This window comes from Mytilus californianus, unplaced genomic scaffold (assembly GCF_021869535.1).
Source record: "Mytilus californianus isolate M0D057914Y unplaced genomic scaffold, xbMytCali1.0.p SCAF_8, whole genome shotgun sequence".
In the NCBI taxonomy this organism is placed as follows: Eukaryota; Metazoa; Mollusca; class Bivalvia; order Mytilida; family Mytilidae; genus Mytilus; species Mytilus californianus.
The window spans coordinates 105,926,478-105,948,650 of record NW_026262734.1 but is presented as its reverse complement, the minus strand read 5'-3'; the positions used below and the strand labels follow the sequence as shown (position 1 = coordinate 105,948,650).

Sequence of the window (22,173 nt, the reverse complement as noted above, 5' to 3'; positions counted from 1 at the left end):
AATCTGTAGAATTTTTTTTCGGGGGGATAGAATATCAGACTGTTTTTCATCAGTGGTTGTTATGTCGGACACACATTGGACAGAAAATTAATCATTTCTTATAAGTGGAATAAAGCAGTTGTTATCAAGTAGTCTGTTTCTATAGATGTTGGCGTTTGTTGCACTTCAGTGTTTCTGTTGTTCCATTGTTTACATTCAATCGATTTATGACTTTTGAACAGCAGTATACTACTGTTACCTTTATTTCTTATAGATTTCTTCGTCAATGTCGAAAAATACTTAAACAAAAGGATTCAACTTTTTCTATAAAGAATCGACTAAGAAATGGGAAAGGCATATCTTATTCAAAATTAAATAATTTTACATCAAAACAAAACTAATGATTTGGGGGTTATTTTTCTTTCAACACCTGTTAAAAATGTTTTGCAACGAAACTATTGAATGAACTTAAAGTGTTACGTTATATGTATTGGAAAAATATGAAAGAAGTCAACATGTTTTGGAAACTATCGCTTTAAACAGGATACAAGCATGTCGAATTGTCAATGACTTATTAAAAGTCACTTATATGTATTGAAAAATATGAAATGTCTTATACATTTCTACTGTTGACTTAAAGTAAACAGAGTTTATCTTTCTATAATAGGAATTTAAGATATTTGTTTATGAAAACTTGACAAGCCACCATTTATATGGTCAAACATTTTATATTTTCACAGATTTTAAAATTATTCTGTATTCACCAAAAGGAAAATTATACTTATGAAAATTGTTTGTCCGAAGCTCTTTTTTGAAATGATCTTCATCTAGAACGCCCAAACCTTAGAATTTGAAGTCAAGGATGTAAATAAGTAATTGTCGAGTGAGTAGTTAGACTATGTCCAATACTCTGGAAAGAAAATAAGTCAGTTCTTGTAGTTTTTGTTTCGCCAGTGTCATTATCATTATACTATAGTCAAGGGATTCATTTTGCCGATGTAAATTCAGTCTTATGGAGAATGGAATAAGAAATGGGAAAGACATATCTTATTCAAAATTAAATACTTTCAAATCAAAGCAAAAGATAAACTTTTTCAACACCTGTTAAATATGTTTTGCCACGACAACAAGAGTCTTCCTTCTCATTCTTAATCATTCATTGGTCGGCCATGTCTGATATAGCTTTGATTTTATCGCTCTTCCATATTGTTTTTCACAGTTGCCCTACCAGTTGCAATTGGGATCGTTTCCTCGTTTTGGCTGACTGTTGAATGAACTTAACACGGTACGTTGTATGTATTGGAAAAATATGAATGGAATCATTATGTTTCGGAAACCACCACTTTAAACAGGATGCAAGCATGTCAAATTGTCAATGACCTATTAAGGGCCATTTATTTTTATATGGGGAAGTCTAGTGATGACCATATTTAAAAACCCCAGTCAACCCCTGGATCGACTGCTTACCAATATTGTTGTCTTCAACCTCGCTATAGGAAAGATGGACTTACTACTAAAGGTTCACAAAAAATGTACCGGCAAGAACTTTTATCGAAAAGTTATTGTCCCACATCTGTAACAATGAAGTCCCGGAGAAAATTGTACTTGACTTGTATTTTGTCGTCGATAAAGCTCTATCTACATAACAAATAGATAGTTCAAAGATTGTTTTCTTAAGAAGCAAATTCAGTGTAAGACTTTGATAAAATGTTGCGGCTAGGATTTTTGTCATCAATAATAGAAAACAATTAAATGTTCGCTGCCCTTGTTACATGAAATTTAAAATATGAACGAACTCCATGATGTGTTTTTTTCAGTATCCGACCTATAATATTCATGATTAAAATAAAAAATTAAACTTAGTTTTATAGAAATTACTTGGCATATTAATTTCATAGTTTTTCTGCTTCACATCTGCTCTTGTATTTCATTTTTAACCACTGTTTTTTTTTATAAACATAAGATAACACAATCCATACAGGTAACTTTGGCATAGTACCATGTCATTATGAATCACGAATAAAGAGATAATTTCATTATTTTTTTTTTTTTTTTCTTGATAATAAAAATTGATAATGTCCAGTGTCCTATATAAAAGTGAGAATGGAAATGGGGCTTGTGTCAAAGAGAAAACAACCCGACCAAAGAGTAAAAAAACAGCCGAAGGCCACCAATGTGTCTTCAACACAGCAAGAAAATCCAGCACCCGGAGGCGGACTTCTGAGCGGACTTCAGCTGACTCTTCAACAAAAATGTGAACTATCAGTGAAAATAGATGTGATACTAAACTCCAAAACATATAGATGCCTATCACTTAAATATTTGTTTATTCTGATTAAAACATGTGTTTAATAAACTTCATTCATTTCTAGGAAAACTGGTTAAAAATGAAACCGAAAGCCTATACATGTTAATTTTCAGGACTGCAAGTTATCTTCCGTGTCCGCTCAAAAAAATGTTTGGCACTGTTCATCAGTAACTTTCCATCTGCTTTGAATTTGAACAAAGAGAAGGAAAATTTTTTAAAAAGTGTGCTTTCCTTCAAACGGGAAGTTTTCCTCTCAGCTTTTTGATTTTTACTAGATATAGTGTTATCTATAGCTAGCCATCATTGATGAAAGATAGTAAAGGCGTTTGTTTTGTCAGAAAGATTTATCAAACAAAAAAAAATCTATTTGTCATGTATATCTTCAAAGGATCTCAGGAAATTTACGAACATTTTTTATCTATAATAATCAACAATATATCAGGTCCTACTTTTTTTTATATTTGCAAAGGATTGTCATCCCTTTAACCTGTTAATGTCATGTTTGTTCCTTTTAATTGTTAAAGAATGAAGACAAGTAATCACCAAATGTCGGGTACGGGTAAGGTTAGTCAGTCAATTGTTATCTGCTAACCAGAAGATCTTTAACGTCGACTGAGAGGAAAATCTTACTTTCAGTCATAGTTAATAGTTATAATGATTGCAATTCATACGTTTTGAAATGTCCATAATTAATAAACTCATCATAGATACCAGGATTGAAATTTTATATTTGCGCCAGACGCGCGTTTTGTCTACAAAAGACTTATCAGTGACGCTCGAATAAATTTGTTTTTAAAAAGGCCAAATAAAGTACGAAGTTGAAGAGCATTGCGGACCAAAAATTCCTAAAAGTTTTGCCAAATACAGCTAAGGTAATCTATTCCTGAGGTAGAAAAGCCTTAGTATTTCAAAAATTCAAAGTTTTGTAAACAGTTAATTTATAATTATGACCATATCAATGATGATTCATGTCAGCACAGAAGTGCTGACTGCTGGGCTGGTGATACCCTCGGGTTATGCTTACTACAATTACATAATGGGAGATACACAGTATTGACAGTTTTGCAAGTTACATTTTGAATCATGATGTAAATCAAGTTACATTGTAAATCATGGTGTAAATCTTTTTGTGTGCCTTTTTAAATCTGGGAATGCAAACATTTTCCAACAACCCTTGCAAGAGAGTGATGATAATAACCCTGTTTAAAAGACCATTCAGATCTGACTATCCGTTAAAAACCTTTGGGCTACGGCAATCCAGAAAATTCAGCATGATAGGGTGATTTTGATTTCTAATTAATTTTTTGGATCATTATTATATGTCAATTAATCAACAATTGTATGGTAAGGAAGCACACATGGGTTTCTTTTTTTTTTACATATACATCTATAAACTCTGGTGTACAAAATTATAAGCCTAGTATCTTTGATGCGTTTGTTCTAACTCTACGACATTTCGTACTGTCTATAATATGTCAGGATTAATTGTGTGTAGTCTATATTGTTATAATGTAATATTGGGTTATTGAAGGTTGTACTCTGCCATAGGGTTCTTACGACGAGGCGTTCTAAACACGAGAATAATGTTCATGACTAAAACTGTCCCCCTTACAAAACAAACCATCCCCGGAATCGTTGAAATAGGAACAAAACTATATTACATTGTTACATACTTTGTTTTTATAGTTATTAAGATTATAACACAAAGTTGACTGCTGTACCCCAATTTTTGAAATTTTTACCTATTATGTATGTTTGTTTTGTTCACACATCGTTGTCAATATAATGGAATTGTATGCGACTTTCATACAAGTGAGAGGTTTAGCTAGCTATAAAACCAGGTTTAATCCACAATTTTCTACATAAGAAAGTGTCTGTACCAAGTCAGGAATATGACAGTTGTTATCCATTCGTTTGATGTGTTTGAGCTTATTGATTTTGCCATTTGATTAGGGACTTTCCGTGTTGAATTTTCCTCGGCGTTCGGTATTTTTGTGATTTTACTTTTTACACCACCTTTTGAGCAGGAGTGATAAGAATCAAAGATGGTTGATTGGTGATGGACGTAACAATTTGTCTACTGTGCCATCAACGAGATATTCTAAATTCAATCCAGGAAAGAAAACTGTCTCGATAAGATCTTCATATTCACAATATGTAAGATGTTGAAATATAAAAATATAGCAATATTTTGAAAGTAATGGGTAGATTTCGAAGGACATACATAGTCCTGCTTAATGTGTCCAAAGACTTACCAATCAAGAAAAGTTAGGCAGACGCTAGGGAATACAAAAATTACAAATGTAATAATAGTGTAGTATAATATTGACAATATAAACAATATAAAGTTACTATCAAATTATCGTGACGAGTGATCAAAATCTAAACATCATTACTCTAAACGAAACTAATGATGGTCAAGTGTTCAATGGTTTACAAGTTATACTTCCTTATTGTTACTATATATAAATACATAGGAGCCTGGGATGACCTGTTCTTTCATTATTGTTTATATATCATATTGTATTATTTAAGTGTTAAAGTTACAATAAAATGGCTGAACTTCAAGAATATGAAGAAGTAAGACCTGTAAGACGAGAGGAGATGTATGTCTACGATGACATTAAGAAGGATATTAAGATGGACAATGTTAGCAGTCCCTCACGGAAACAATATCTAAAAATGTTTTTTGTGGCGATTGCAGTTTCATTTTTTTCTGCTATTGTTACTTATTTCACGATGTATGGTAAGTTCAAATAAATAGAATTTTAATCCTAGTGCACGCTTCTGAATGTTCTTACAGATGAAATATCACATTACCGGCTCAATCAAAATACGGGAATTTTTTAATATTTTTTATTATATCTTTAACGGACATGTTTACAGCATTAAAATATAATTTTTAAACAAAAAAACTATTGATGGATTTTCAAGAAACTCAAAGTGAAAATATGCATCTTCGCTTTTTACATAACTTCTACTCATTTATATACCTATTTCACAAATATTAAATTGCAGTATCTTTGGAAGTATAAATGCAACTGTAACACATATCATTTTGTCGATGTTTAGGAGCAGGTCAATAAGCTCTAAATGCACATAAAATTTCATCAATATGTGACCAAGCTTTAAGTAGCTTCTCGGATTATTTTTTACTCAAAATTCACAATGTTGACATTTTGGATGTAAATACGTTATGTTTCGTAATTGATTTAATATTTAGGTTTCTATTTGCATTTGATTTGATCCAGGTCTAAACACTGAACATTGTCTATCCCTTATAAACACAATTATCAAACATGTTTTCCAGATACCTTCCTTATTCATTCTACTTGTTTTATACATAAATTTGAAAATATATTAGGGTCGAAGTACGCTGTAAAAAAAATATATTTGAAGTCGCAAGTTAAGTTGGCTATTTGGTTCATTAAAGAACAACTATTTTTGTGACCTGTTTTTTATTTTAAAACGTAGGAAATTCAGAAAGCAACCAATTTCTCAAAATTTATTACAATGATGTAGGAAAGGAAAGAAATTATGGAAAGGAATCGGTCAATTTGCGGAGTTAGCAAAAAAAAACCAACACAGTGATAAACCCCTGATCTGCGTAAGATTAAACAATGAAAATGTGACAAGTCCCATTCATAGTAGATTCGACATAAACAATGATAAAAAAATCCAAATCCTACAAGAGCCTTTAACTCAAAAATGTTTTTATATTGCATTTGTATATTATTTATTTAAAAAAGAAGCATGCAATTTCATATGATGAGAAGCACGTGTCAGCATAACTTACTATACGATATACAGTTTGCTCTTTTTTAAAAGCTGTTCAGTGACACTGTATCTGTTTATATTACGGTCCATTGCTGAATAGCGGATGGTTTCTCATTGCCAACTATACCACATCTCCTTGTTTATATACTTCCAAAGATGACTAAAATAATCAATTTTCATCTAAAAATAATATTGAAAAAGGTGATTGCTACAACCAAAATTCTAATAAATAAATTGCAATCTAATTTATAGTTGCTGATACTGTAGGAATGAGATGCTCTTTGCAGTTATACATTTTTGCCTGGTTTGAGAGGATATTTTTGTTTTAATTTTAGCTCAGATTCAGCAGAAATTGAACCTAATAGATACAAAATTGGCAGAAATTGAAAAGAAAAATGAGGAAACTGAACCAAACAATTTAACGTTTTCTCATTTACAAAAACAGATTAATGACCGCACAGAACTAGGTAAATATGAATCATTATAATCAATAAATGTACTTCATCTGGCAAAATCACTGCTTCTGTTCTCATTTGCTAAGATGATCGATCTATTTTGCTGAGCTTAGGAACGGTGAATCTGATGAAAACAAATACTGGAATTTTGGGATTATAGTAAACAATGAAACAATCGATTTTATTAAGAACTTGAATTTACGGAATGTTAACTTTTTGAAGCATAAAACTATCAACATAATTGTATTTCGTATGCGAGGTGTAACATTTTCCATAGTTATTATAATTAGATCAATATATTAAGTAAAAATGCACGGCAAATCGATGACCAGTGTGACCTTTGCTTCAAATTTGGTTTATGTTTGCTTTAAGCTGTGCACATTATATGGTAAGAAATATACAGATGAAACGAACTATAAATGAAAATTGCAAGATTGGTCAATTTTTGCACCTTAATATTTTAATTTCTATGCATGGAACAAACGAAATATGAAAATGAAAGGATCCGGATAAGCAAAGGTGTACCACCCGGGTAGGTTAAACCCGGTTCTGTCATTGAGTATAATGAGATTATTTGTATACAATTATTTCATTTTATAAATCCCGCTGTATTGGTTTTTTTTTCAATTATGAATTTAAATGATTAATTCAACGGCGAAATTCTTTACATTTTTTTTATGATTTCGCAAACCTTTTCATGTTGCACATGTAGCATTGAACTTAAAAGCCTTTATATACAACTTTAGCCTTTATTGTCTTGGAAGGCAGTAGAAAGTAAAATAACAAAAATACCGAACTCCGAGGAAAATTCAAAACGGAAAGTCCATAAACAAATGGCAAAATTCAAAATCTCAAACACATCAAACGAATGGATATATAAGTAAATATTCCACTCTTCCTGACATTGAGAGTAAAATGAATAATACTTCTAGCGATGGTTTGAAAATAATCATCCTGTTCCTGAATATTTTAACATAATTCCAACAAGAAAATATAAAAATGCATTTGCACAAGGCTTAGAAATTAGATGAAAGCAATGCTCTGTCGAGCAATTCATATCCTGTCTTGAACCGAGTACAAATAAAATGATTGTTTTGAGATAATGTGTGGTTGTTCATTTTATATATTCCAACTCTTAAACTTTAGAGAATTTTCGTAGAAATGAACAACAATGTGAAGAGGACGATTTAAACATTCCGTGAACCTACATTTTACAACCGTCATAGATAAAATTCAACGAACACAAATTATTCACACAACAAACACTGCTTTATACGGCCAGTGACTATATACTGTCAAAAAGATCCTCGCAGTGGTCTTGTGGTTGTGTGTTCGTCTAGAGTGTGAGAGGTTGAAGGTTTGATCCCCGGCCTGATCGAACCACGGCTTCCTCCTCCTCCTTCTCATCATCATCATCTCCTTGTTTATATACTTCCAAAGATGACTAAAATAATCAATTTTCGTCAGAAAATATTATTGAAAAAGGTGATCGCTACTACCAAAATTTTAATAAATAGATTGCAATCTAATGTATAGTTGCTGATACTGTAGGAATGAGATGCTCCTTGCAATTATACATTTTTGCCTGGTTTGAAAGGACATTTTTGTTCTAATTTTAGCTCAGATTCAGCAGAAATTGAACCTAATAGATACAAAATTGGCAGAAATTGAAAAGAAAAATGAGGAAACTGGAAACCGAAACAATTTAACGTTTTCTTATTTACAGAAACAGATTCATAACAGCACAGAACTAGGTAAATTTGAATCATTATAATCAATAAATGTACTTCATCTGGCTGAATCCCTGTTTCTGTCCTCATTTGCTAAGATAATCGATCTATTTTGCTGAGCTTAGGAACGGTGAATCTAATGAAAACAAATACTGGAATTTTGAGATTATAGCAAACAATGAAACCATCGATTTTATTAAGAACTTGAATTTACGGAATGTTAACTTTTTGCAGAATAAAACTATCCTATAACTGGAAACATAATTGTATTTCGTATGTGAGGTGTAACATTTTCCACAGTTATTATAATTAGATCACTATATTAAGTAAAAAAGCACGGCAAATCGATGACCAGTGTGACCTTTGCTTCAAATTTGGTTTATTTTTGCTTTAAGCTGTGCACATTATATTGTAAGAAATATACAGATGAAACGATTGTCTTGGAAGGCAGTCGAAAGTAAAGTAACACAAATACCGAACTCTGAGTAAAATTCAAAACGGAAAGTCCATAAACAAATGGCAAAATCAAAATCTCAAACACATCAAACGAATGGATATATAAGTAAATATTCCACTCTTGCTGAAATTGAGAGTAAAATGAATAATACTTCTAACAATGGTTTGAAAATAATCATCAGCTGATCCTGAATATTTTAACAAAATTCCAACAAGAAAATATAAAAATGTATTTGCACAAGGCTTCGTAATTAGATTAAAGCAATGCTCTGTCGAGCAATTCATATCCTGTCTTGTACCGAGTACAAATAAAATGTTTGTTTTGAGATAATGTGTGGTTGTTCATTTTGTATATTCCAACTACTAAACTTTAGATTATTTGCGTAGAAACGAACAACAATATGTAGAGGACGATTTAAACATTCCGTGAACCTACATTTTAAAACCGTCATAGATTAAATTCAACAAACACAAATTATTCACACAACAAACACTGCTTTATACGGCCAGTGACTATATACTGTCAAAAACATCCTCGCAGTGATCTTGTGGTTGTGTGTTCGTCTAGAGTGTGAGAGGTTGTAGGTTTGTTCCCCGGCCTGATCGAACCACGGCATCCCCATCCTCCTTCTCCTCCTCATCATCAACATCATGATATTGACTGCGCAAACAGTTGCAATATATATGAAGATGATATACATGCCGGATTGATGAATTATTATAAAGGTATTTTAATCTCTCCTTCATGCAATGATTATTGTACATTGACAAATGTTTTCGCTAAGAGACGCTGGTCGAGCTCAAGCTAAGGTCAACTGTGCCTACAAGAGTTGGAGTATCCACATTTTAGAAGAAAATAAAAACAACACTTTAATAAATATGGTGTTTTCTGAAATGACCTCCATGAGGAACGCTCAAACCCCAAAAATTATTTGAAAGTCAAGGACGTCGGCATGACGACGTTAGAACCTTTCATGTAGTTATAATACATTTATTACGAAGAAATATAAAAAAAAGGAATGCTATGAATTAGGTCAGTATCGAACCATTGACTACTTATATTAGCTGTTATTCCCTCGTTGTTTCCGCTGGTATCCACACTAATTAGGTCACATTCGATTTACAAAACATATCTGCTACCGTCAAACTAAGAACAAACATTTTTTCATAGATACAAAGGTTTGATTAGTAAATTTGGCTGTACCTGTAGAAAACTTATTAAAAACAGTATGTCACATCCTAAAATTTACGGTAATATTGTACTAAAAGCGCGGAAATCACTATGTGATTCGTGAAAACTTATCGAACCTTTAAATAAACTTATTAGTAAAGGTTATCTTATTAATGTTGTAATAAGGTCTTTGAATATTGTTTTCATTGGCGCTAACATCGATTTTGTTATCAACAAATTAAAAAATAACTAAATTTGTATTATTTTTGAATGGTTTTTAAGATGTATATATACACATCCACGTTTATTTTCTATTTAGAAATTGTTTTATCTATATATAACATCATACATATTTATTATAAGGTTAGTCTCTGATGCATGATTTATAAATATTAATAGTTTTTTTATTTTAACTATTTTTCAGTAACTGCGAGTACTCTCAAATCGTACTTTCGTGTTAATTTGACCTTATTTGTAATGCATTTATGTTATTCAATGTTTACTTATTTTGTATAATATCTCGTCTTACAATGTTTTAATATGTATCACCTTTGATAAGTATTTAGTATGACGATACATTTTATCTTCTGTACTCGTACTATGAACAACAAATTTATTTTGTAAAAAGTATTTCGGTACTCCTAACAACAAAGTTATCATATTTAAATTTACCTGTGTACGTTACTTTATTCAACACAATTTTGTCCTAAGTTAAAGTTGTCTTTTTGACATTGATACATCTTTTTTATTAATATTGTGTCGTAGATCAAACTAAGTCTTATTAGTTCCGTGTATATTTACTTGTTTTTGTGAATATGTCTTTTTGATCGAGTTGATCCATTTCAATTGATATTTTATTGTGTGTATTTTTATGTTGTAATGTTACACCACTGTTTCATGTTAGGGTGAAGGTTGGTGCCTGTTAAAACGTTTAAACCCGCTGCATTTGTATGCACCTGTCCTAAGTCAGGAGCATGTTGTTCAGTGGTTGTCGTAGTTGGTGTTGTTCATAAGTGTTTCTCGTTTCTCGTTTTTTATATAGATTAGACCGTTGGTTTTCCTGTCTCAAATAATCTACACAAGTAATTTTGGGACCCTTTTATAGCTTGCTGTTCGGTGTGAGCCAATGCTCCGTGTTGAAGGCCGTGATTTATCTATAATTGTTTACTTTTTACACATTGTGACTTTGATGGATAGTTGTCTCATTTGGCACTCATACCACATCTCCTTATTTAAAAATAAATAGCCAGAACAATATCTAAAGTATGCAAAAAATATTAACACTTATCATGACATAAACGTTAATATAAAGAGATTGACGATACCAAGGGACAATCTAAAATCATGTCCAATAAACACAGACACAATACGTATAAAAGGAAAGACGACATAAAGACAAACGGGCGTATTGCATTTACGCCAGTTTTTAAAATTTGCAGTATTTCATTTGCGCCACAAGGTTATATTTCATTTGCGCCAAAATATAAATATTGCTTTTGCGCCGTTTTACAGGTAAAATATACTAGTAAGAGTAAAGTTCAAATATACATTGTAAGAGACGCGAATATAAAAATACTCATACTCATACAAAAAAAGTCCGTTTGCTTTAAAGTTGTGTTTTGTTCACATGTGTAAACACAGGTAAAAAAATAGACATTTAATGACCACACTATAAATAAGCAAACGTTTGGAAAAATAGAGAAAAGTCGAACAGATGTACCAAAAATCTTGTAAAACAACACAATTTAAATACGATTAAAAAAATGAACACAGTTATGGTATTGACCAGCAGTTGCAAATTAGAGTTCCCAAGACAACTGATTGTGATCAATATGACTGTCATAAATATGCTTATGTTTTATAATCATGATTAGAACAAAAACTGTGTTTTCGTATTAATTTTTTTTTTAAGAACTCACAAGTGTTTAGTTCCTTGGTTTTTAAGAATATGCGTTATCATCCGAACAAAACGTTTTTTGAATAAACTTACCAGTTTGGTTGTATTATGATGAATAAATGTAGTAAAAGCCTCATTTCATTTTATTTATTCTACATTCTATACTATCTATCTATCATACTATTTACCTGTATTTATATGTTTTATTGGCGCAAATGAAAGGTTTTGTTTTAGCGCAAATGAAGTATGGTTTGTTGCACAAATAAAACATTTTTTTGCACAAATGAAACATTTTTTTTGGCACAAATGAAATGCCAATTGGCTCTAAAGTAAAGTACCGAGACAAACAGAAATAATATAATGTAGGAATAAGCCATTACAACACGTCTCAAGTTAGGGTATAGATGGAGTGGGTGAGAGTCCTTCATTTCTGTATTCTTTAATTTTTTGGGGCATTGTTTTGTATCTTTAAACATAACGCTTATTTTGTAAATTTCTCATGGACATTATCTAATTTAAAATTTATCTGTGATTATATGATTTTTTTATTCTGTACATCATTCATTTCTGTAATCAGTATTGTATTTCTAGTACCTTAATCTCTTACTGATAACAGTTATTCTTTATACTTTTGCAAAACGTTATTTTCTATTGTTTATTTTTTTTACTCATATTTCTCTATTCTTTATCTTTTAAGCAGTTATTCTGTATTTTGTAAATCCCATTCAGACCCTCACAAGTATACAAATAATTTAATGTAGATACAAATATGTAACGAACTATTATATCGACTGATTTTTTACTTCGCTGATTATTCAAAACCTATATTGATAACTCTGATTGATAACCAAAGTAAACAAGTTTAACGAATGAAATTACTTGAATAATTAAAGAAACAGAAGTCAGCTTGTTTAAGCATAATTTTAGTTGAGTTGAATCGATTATTCAGTAAAAAAACATTCCACATATATATCTTCACAATTATTTATTGTTTTTATCATTTGTTTTGATATATTTTCCAGTGGCCATTACAGCTCATCCTTCATCCAGTGCAACGTTACAAGGCATACTAAAGTTTGACGACGTCAATTTCAGTGTTGGAATCAAAAATATGTCGTCATATAAAAGTACCGGGAAGTTTGTGGTGGAGAAGGAGGGACTTTACATAATATCGGCTTCAATCATCTCTAGTGCCAATGGTGCTAAATTCTACATTTACCTGAATGGTAATCAGATATCGGGGACACAGACATTTTATACCAGTAGTCCTCCTTCTTCAATGGAACATACCGGTACTGCTGTTGTAACACTACAGTTACATCTGAATGATAGTCTGTGGATATACTGTCCTGGGAATTATCATATAGCAGGCGACCCATGGTCGACATTAACAATTGTGAAAATCAAATAAATTATTAACTTACATAATCACAACAATGTCTGTAATCACATTTATACGAATCAGTGGCGGATCCAGAACTTTTAATAAGGGGGGGGGGGGGTGGAGCGCTGACTGACCTAAGTGGGGCCCGCTCCAGTCATGCTTCAGTGATTCCCTATATAAGCAACCATATTTTTTCCACGAAAGGCCCCCCCCCCCCCTGGATCCGCCTATGCGAATTACAATACAAAATTTGCAATGGTTGCTATATCAAAGAAGATCGGGTGTTAAAATGAAATAGTTGAAATTATGATATAGCTGTCATACTATGAAGAGTTACAGATTTCTTGGAAAAAAAACTGGGTTATTTGTCAATTTCATGATGTTTATTGAATGTTTTTGTATTGTTGGGTTGCTTTTTGTTGACACAAATCCTACTTCTAAATATCAAGAATTTTGGTCATATGTCAATGAGACCGCAGTCACACATGAAGATTTATTGATGTATGTTTTTTAGCAAAATGCATGTCACGTAACTTAATGTTAAGCTATGAATCGCCGTAGTCTACACAGGAAGATTTCACTCACATCAATTTCACGTCAATTTAAATGCATGTGAATCTCACGCAAAATCACGTGAATTTCACCTCAAACGAGCCTATACGTGAAACTCATGTGAAATTAGTTCATGTATGAATTTTTTTCACGTGAAATTTACGTGAATTTTCAAAATATCGTAATTCAAATAACATCAAATTTTTTTATAGGTAAAGTTCACGTTAACGTCATGTGAAACATTTCACGTAAAATTCATGTATAAGCTCGTTTGAGGTGAATCTCACGTGAAAATTTTCATGTGAATTTCATGTGAGATTTATGTGAAATTCACGTTTAACTTAGCAAAATTTGCCTGTGTAGACATGCCAAAAAAAAGTTATGGATGCAACTGGTTTAACTGTTAAGTTGACTCTCAAATTATCTCCATCCTTTATACTTTTAGGGCGTAGGTGGCCGAGTGGTCTAAGAAGTCGAACTGCGGTATCACTAGCCTGTCAACACTGAGGTTGTGAATTTGAATTCATTACGTTGCAGTTGCGCTCTACTCCAATCTTTAATGACTAGGATTGTCAGTTTTCCTACTGAAGGTCGCTTGTTCTCACCGGGCACTCCGGTTTCCGCCACCAATAAAAGCTTACCGCCAAGAAATAGCAAATTTGAATTTTCATTGTACATTACTACCTTTAAAGTATTAATTGATAGCCATATAAACTGTATAAAGTTCTAGATTTGTGATTGTTGAGATTTATTATGATATAAATAGAAAAATTGAGAATACGCAAATGAGACAATAACCAAATGACACAGAAAATGAATGATATCTAGAGACAAATATGTTGTAAAGTGTCTAGACATTACAAGTTTGTCAAGTTCTAATAGCCAGAGTCGGCATTTAAAGTACATGTAGCTACAGACAACCAATGATATCTAGAGGTCATGAGACTAGACTATACTAGACTAGACTAATCTAGAATAGAGTTGACTAACTAGTCTAGTCTAGTCTCGTGAAAGTCAAAAAAGTATAGGTACCGAAAAACGCAGATACCTATATCTATACTGCTTAAGGAAGAGACCGATTTCATTGAGCCGCAAATCCTCGAAACCATACAAAGTCGGAAATATTTGTAATTGACGTATAATAGTAGTGTTTTGTACTTCCTACATTTGTCTTTGAAACAATCTTTTTTCCACAGAAAACGCCAATTTTTGAGAAAAGATCCAAATTCGGAGACCGTTATCGATCCGCGTCCTATACTCTTTCGTGCATGCTCAGTCGACGTACTGCCCGACAACTCAGCCCATGGTACACTCAAACACTCACTAATTATTGCAACTTGCATCACTTTATCAAACTCGTACCACTCATAAAAAAAAGAAAAGAAATATAACAAACTCGAAGAAATGTGTTTACCCATTAGATTGTTTTCTTTTCTTAGTAAATTCCTCCTTTCTCGGAGCACACGTGTCACACAGAGACAGAACTCGCACCACTCGAGAAAAAAAAAATACTACAAACTCGCACCACTGAAGAAATGTTTTAAATCATCAGGGAGTTCTAGATTGTCTTCTTCTTCTCCGAGTTATTTCCTCCGTTCTTGGAGCACCCGTATCACACAGCGACAGAACTTGACTCGCACCTTTTGAAAAAAAAATCTACAAACTCATAGGAGCACCTGTGTAACACCGAGACAGAAGCTACTAATTGGACATTCGAACTCCTATGGAAGAAGAACTGATAAACTAATAAAAACTATCAACATAATGCATCAGTGCATAAAAACAATTTGAGAAACACAAACCCAAGCTGTGTATCACCATAAACATTTCAGGTAGTCTTCAAGCCGCGCTTGCGCGGATTTTTTAAAGTATGAACAAAAGGGACCTAGATATAAAAGCCAATTCCGTCTAAGGTAAGCTTATCTTGAGGGAATTGGAACTTTAGTTTCTTAATGATTTATAAATTTATAAACGGACAGTTTATAAAACTTGACGACAAAAGAGATGATTTCAGCTTCCCAATTGTGAACTTTCCATTTCTATGTAGCAACATTCCAGCAGCGCCTGCGTATGGAGTATGTATTTCCCAATATGATACGATATTCCAGGGCTTGTATTTCCTATCATGATTTCCTTGATAGAGGGTTGCTGCTCACAAGGAAGATATTAAATCAAGAGTTCCAAATGGTGAAGTTGAAATCCTACCTTCGTAAATTTTACGGACGCCATCACGAGTTGGTTGACCGTTATGGAATATCCGTTTCACATATGATAGCGGATATGTTCCTAATGTAACTATCATGCCGTCCCCTTTTCACGAATTAGACTTGTTACCGGGTTTGTACTAACATGAGCAACACGACGGGTGCCACGTGTGGAGCAGGATCTGTTTCTATGTTGTGTTTTGTGTACCATTGTTTGTCTGTTTGTTTCATTTTTAGCCATGGCGTTGACAGTTTATTTTTCGATTTATGAGTTTGAATGTCCATCTGGTATCTTTCGCCCCTCTTTTAATAAAGGTACGTTATAAATCATGTCAGTATCGACGTACCAACTACAAAACTAATAAAAGAACCGACTACTGTGCTAATAAAAGTACCGACTACTGAGCTAATAAAAGAACCGACTACTGAGCTAATAAAAGTACCGACAACTGAGCTAATAAAAGAACCGACTACTGTGCTAATAAAAGTACCGACTACTGAGTTAATAAAAGTACCGACTACTGAAGTAATAAAAGTACCGACAACTGAGCTAATAGAAGTATTGACTACTGAGCTAATAAAAATACAACCTACTGAGCTAATTAAAGTACTGACTACTGAGCTAACAAAGGAACCGACTACTGAGCTAATAAAAACACCGACTACAGAGCTTATAAAAGTACCGATTACTAAGCTAATAAAAATACAACCTACTGAGCTAATTAAAGTACCGACTACTGAGCTAATTCAAGTACCGACAACTGAGCTAATTCAAGTACTGACAACTGAGCTAATAAAAGTACCGACTACTAAGCTAATAAAAGAACCGACTACTGAGATTATCAAAGTACCGAATACTAAGCTAATTAAAGTCCCGGCTACTCAGCTTATAAAAGTACAATCTACTGAGCTAATAAAAGTACCGACTACTGAGCTCATAAAAGTACCGACTACTGAGCTAATAATAGTACTGACTACTGAGCTAACTAAAGTACCGACTACTGAGCTAATAAAAGTACAATATACTGAGCTAATAATAGTACTGACTACTGAGCTCATAAAAGTACCGACTACTGAGCTAGTAATAGTACTGACTACTGAGCTAATAAAAGTACAATATACTGAGCTAATAATAGTACTGACTACTGAGCTCATAAAAGTACCGACTACTGAGCTAATAATAGTACTGACTACTGAGCTAATAAAAGTCCCGGCTACTGAGCTAATTAAAGTCCCGGCTACTTAGCTAATGAAATTACAACCTACTGAGCTTATAAATGTACCGACTACTAAGCTAATAAAAGTACCGACTACTGAGCTAATAAAAGTACAGACTACTCAGCTAATACAACTACCGACTACTGAGCTAATACAAGTAACGACTACTGAGCTATTAAAAGTACCGACTACTGAGCTAATAAAAGTACCGACTACTGAGCTAATTAAAGTCCCGGCTACTGAGCTAATTAAAGTCCCGGCTACTTAGCTAATGAAATTACAACCTACTGAGCTTATAAAAGTACCGACTACTAAGCTAATAAAAGTACCGACTACTGAGCTAATAAAAGTACAGACTACTCAGCTAATACAACTACCGACTACTGAGCTAATACAAGTAACGACTACTGAGCTATTAAAAGTACCGACTACTGAGCTAATAATACCCTCAGAGACTTATAGTACACCAGAAGCAGTATCAAACCACTGCCATAAAAAAATGAAGACAAAACATATAAATTTCATACGTCCGAACGGCTTTCCTGGATTAACTTTCAACAGGAACACTCGAGGCCCAATATTTGAGTATTTGAAAATCAAGAGGGTATAAGTACCGAAAAATTACGAAACATTTGCATAAAGGTCATACGAACATGACCCTCAATTGAAACTTTTGAGATCTTACAAGAGCCATAAATTAATCTGAAGTTATTTCAATCAGTTTGGGTTAAACTAGTTTTTCAGAACTAAATAATTACCTTTTTCAATAATAATTTGTAGATTAACAAAACGTACATAAAGGTTTAAACAATAAAACCAGTACAGGAAAGGCACTTACTTAACTCTAAAATAACGGTACAGGTGTAATACCGCCATTGTGTTCCCCTATTAGTCTTTTTAAATTTGCACTTTTCAAAATAAATTGTGCAGAATTTATCTTTGTTTCTAATAAAAGAAATACTTAGCATGAGTAAACTTTTATCCTGTCCAGTACTATAGACAAAATTTCACATGTTATTGCATATAAGATAATAACCATCTCTGGAATTTAACCAATAACATTTTCACCCCTTTTCTTTTTTTAATAACCATGTAACCTCTTTTCTTTTGTTAGTAACCATGTAACCTCAAGTTTCCAAAATAATCTATAGAAACACTAACTATAAAAAGAATGGTGCTTTGACCCACCCAAGATATATGTTTATGACTCAGAAAACTTTTCCTGCAATGAAATGTAAAATTAAGTTCCTACAACTATCAAATTCAAGGGAATATTTTGTTCGACCCTTTTTCGTACGCAACCGGATGTGACGTACTATGATTTGGTGGTATGACACCTATAATAAGAAACAAACACACAAAATGAATAACAAAAGATACGGGTTTAAAAAAAATCACAGTTACTGAAATTAGCTCAATACAAGTCCACAAGAAGATGCACCCTATCTCCTTATTTTAATGTCAAAGTGCTAAATTCTACAGCAACAGTACAGGAAGACATGATAGTATGCATTGCTCAATTCAAACTATACAGTATAGCAAAAGAAACTTTTGATTTTTTCTTCAAACTATCAATAAGCGTAATGATATTTATCCAAAAAATTGAATTCAACGATACTGACAACTATAGGTCACCGTACGGCCATCAATAATGAGCATAACCCATACCACATAGTCCGCTTTAAAAGACCCTGAAACGACCAATGTAAAACAATTCAAACGAGAAAAACTACTTCAGCGGCCTAATTTATGGAGAGAAAAAAAAACAATGAACGAAGTACATATATGATATGCAGCAACAAATGACAACCACTGAATTACAGGCTCCTGACTTGTGACAGGCATATAGAGAATGTGGCGGGGTTAAACATGTTAGCCCCCACTAAACCTGGGACAGTGGTGACACCATGCAACATATGAACAAACTATAAAAATCATTTGAAACGGGCTTTTCAGATCGATACAAAGCAAAAAAATAAGTAACAAAAACATCCCTACAATAAAAAAGACACCAAGTACAGATCTGAGAGTACTCGCAGTTACTGACAGCTAGTTCAAAGTCAATAAAATATAAAAAATCATCTAAGACATAAGAATCAATTAATACACATCCAACAATATTTCGTAGCGTGGGGTCAGAAAACGAAAGACGACGAAAAGACAAACAAGTACATAAAAAGTAAAATCACAAACATACTGAACTCCGAGGAAAATTCAAAACGGAAAGTCCATAATCAAATGGCAAAATCAAAAGCTCAAACACATATCCATGTAAAACATAAATCACTGCAAAGATAAGACTGAGCAACACGAGCCCCACCAAAAGCTAAGATACCATTCCCGGAAGAGTAAACAGCTTTAAAATATTTGAACATTCTTTCAGCATATTTGAACATTAGAAATTGTATCTGGTCATCATTTAATTTTCATTCCAATATATTCTTATGTGTAATGTTTGCTACTGAAAATAATGCAATCAATCGTTTTTAGCTTAACGTTAATGCTATTACGCTGGTTTAAGGTGTATGATCCTCCTAGGTCATGGATACATACACTGGATAGGAAAATAAACAAACAAATTAAACAAAGAGATGAATGAGTTTCATCATAGCTTCATAGAATATACAATTAAAATCTTCCATCATATTATCTTTATCAGCATGTTTATAAGTTTAAAAAAATGAATTATTTTTAGTTTGATAATGTATGTTGATAATGCTTCCTGAAATGATGCAGTAGAGTTTTTATTCCACCTATAATTCATAAGAGACATCTGAGTGCTACATGTATCTACTTTTATATTACATTGTATCTTCAATTATATAGAAATCTGATAATGATCAGAGAGGTTACCAAATAGGTTATGTACTTTCAAAAGGAAATATTTTATGATACATTTTCGGACATAATAACAAACAACCATTTGGAGTATAACATGTAAATTGGCTAATGGAATCTCCGGTGGTTCGCACATTCAGAACTCGAGAACCTATTTGTACACACATATTCATTGGATAGTTACCTCCTGATAAGACAGTTTTGTCCATTCTTCAACGTAATGGTATATTCAAATCAGGATCAAAATCTGTGAAAATGTGAGTCAACTCATTTCTTTTATCGTCTTCAATAAAATCTTGTTGTTTATCACCAGTTATTGAGCTCAAACCTCCCGCCAAAATTGCATTTTAAACTTTAGAATATTTCTCAGTATCTTTTTCTAAAACGACAGCGAGTCCTCATCTATAGATTGTTTCATGATGAATTAGGGGGAGGGTTATAGAATAAACAACGCTATATACCTTCAGTTACGCCAAAAAAAAATACTACTAAGTTTTTAAACCAAATGTAGTCATTGGTTTTGTGTTCTAATAATGCTATCCTTTGTTTCTAGTTTAATTTTACAAAAAATCAAATTACAACTGATTTTTTATATTATCCTAATGTTTTTCCTTGATAAAATTAAGGAACTAAATCCATGAATTTTTAAAGATCATTCTTGGGTACAATGTGTTTCTAATACTCATACACTATCCTGTGTTTCTTTTTCTAATAAGAATCTAGAATCCTTGTATTATTTGTATCACTTACTTTTAAAACAATTAATATTTCAACAATGTATATGTAATTTGGATCCTTTGTGAATCAACACATTTCAGCCTCATAAAACTAAGCTTTTATATTATCTACAATTGGCTAACAAAAACCAAAAACAAACAATAATAATGCTCCAAGAAAGATAACTCTTTTATTCTTTTTGACATGTCTCATTGACTGTACTAATAATTTTTCAAGGTATATATGTATTTTTAGTGTACCGTGTATTTCAGTTGGTTTGTGTTCCTACATTACTTTTTGTGGAACTTCTAACTCATAATCGAGTACTGAGAATATACTTTCCTCAATTTAACTATAACAAAAAAAATTATTACTATCTGTCTACAAATTTTTCACTGAATATAATTCGTCTTCCTGAAAAAATTACTAACAATTACTTAAAAATTGAATTTATTACAAAATAAATCACCACCGTCATGATCAAATTTTAGATACCTCAACCATATGGCAAAAACAATTGATAAGAATAAACATATATGAAACTTAAATTAAATATAAGAATCACCTTCCAATTGCACTTGTTCATTGTAGCACACATTTCATACTTTAAATCTTGGTATTCAATTTACATGTGCAATATACAATGACCTTTGATCCATCCAATGACAGATATAAATGTATATATTATGTCTTCAACATATGAGTGTATATATATCACTTTCGTATCTTCCACCACTCTTTTACTGATAAAAAAAAGGACATTTTCCTTAGTTACTGAATCATGAAAATATGGACAGGGTCGATGAACACATGCCAAATGGAATGGAATGGCATATAAGGTGTTTGTATTAAATAGTTAGATTATGAACAATGTCTTTTAACTATTGAATTGGAAAGCGATAACGTCGCCGCTGGATCATTATCTACAAGTGCTACAAATTTGCTGGTTTTCGAATTATCCATACACTGTAAATAAAGGCAACAGTACTTTACCGCTGTTCAATAGTCATAAATCGATTAAGCGAAAACAAATCCGGGTTGCAGACTAAAACCAAGGGAAACACATCAACTATAGGAGGAAAACAACGGAACAACAAAAACACTGAACTACACCAAAAACAAACGCCAACATACATAAACACGGACTGTTTGTTAAGAACTGCCATATTCCTGACTTGGTACAGGACATTTTTAAGTAAAATGATGGGTTGAACCTTGTTTTATGGCTAGCCAAACCTCCCGCTAATATGGCAATCTTAATAATACCGACAACACTAAAATGACAACACTACGTGACAGGTATACTGTACAAACAAACGCAAGAACACTCAGCACAGAGAAATACATAAATAAATAATATAATAGTACATTACAATACGTACAAGTCGATACTATGTTGGTTTTATACCTTCGCAGATGATCGTAATATCGCCTAAAAAATTGTGAAAACAAGATAATCTTAAAACATGGAAACTCTTAACTAATGT

The 22,173-nt window shown here is 32.5% G+C and overlaps 1 long non-coding RNA gene across 1 annotated transcript; it reads left to right on the top strand.

Annotated features, from left to right (window-relative positions):
• Positions 1 to 5,996: 5,996 nt before the first annotated feature.
• On the top strand, positions 5,997 to 13,245 carry LOC127711150 (uncharacterized). The gene is made up of 3 exons (XR_007986531.1): positions 5,997 to 6,531; positions 8,139 to 8,273; positions 12,796 to 13,245. It is a non-coding gene; the product is annotated as an uncharacterized LOC127711150 (long non-coding RNA).
• Positions 13,246 to 22,173: the final 8,928 nt, after the last annotated feature.